This window comes from Symsagittifera roscoffensis, chromosome 8 (genome assembly GCF_963678635.1).
Source record: "Symsagittifera roscoffensis chromosome 8, txSymRosc1.1, whole genome shotgun sequence".
Classification (NCBI taxonomy): Eukaryota; Metazoa; Xenacoelomorpha; order Acoela; family Convolutidae; genus Symsagittifera; species Symsagittifera roscoffensis.
In genome coordinates, this window is record NC_087069.1 from 5538601 (window position 1) to 5539153 (window position 553).

The window sequence follows — 553 nt, forward strand, 5'->3', positions numbered from 1 at the left end:
ATTTGAAAAGGTATTTCACCTGTGATCATTTTTCGTGAACAATTTGGGACAATTAACACGCGATATAATTCGCGCTATTAACGCGTAATAAGCGGAGATTTAATCCGTCTTAGAAATCATTCCAAATTGGTTGAACGAAGCTTATTTGCCATAATTTATTTGTTACAAGGAACGGAATCTATCTTTTTGTACTTTATATGGCGTGTGGGGGGATGATTTTCAAAAAAAATTTCAAATTTATGAAAAAAAAATTTCATTTTATTTTATTTCGTTTAATTTTTTTAATGTTATTTCTGCTGCTCCATAAACCTTAAAAGGCAGTAGGAACATTCAGGGCTTCGCCCTGATACGAGCAGTCTTGTTTATTTTTAAAAAAAGTCTGCTAATTTTTGATAATTTAGTTTTTGTGTTCTGAAAGTTCAAAAAAACAAGTCACGACTAATACCCCCTAATACGTTTGAAATGCACAATCATATAAGATTCTAGCAAGACTCTGCATTTTAAAAATTGAGTTTTTTTCTGCAGTATGTGTAATATTCATCTAGAGATGATA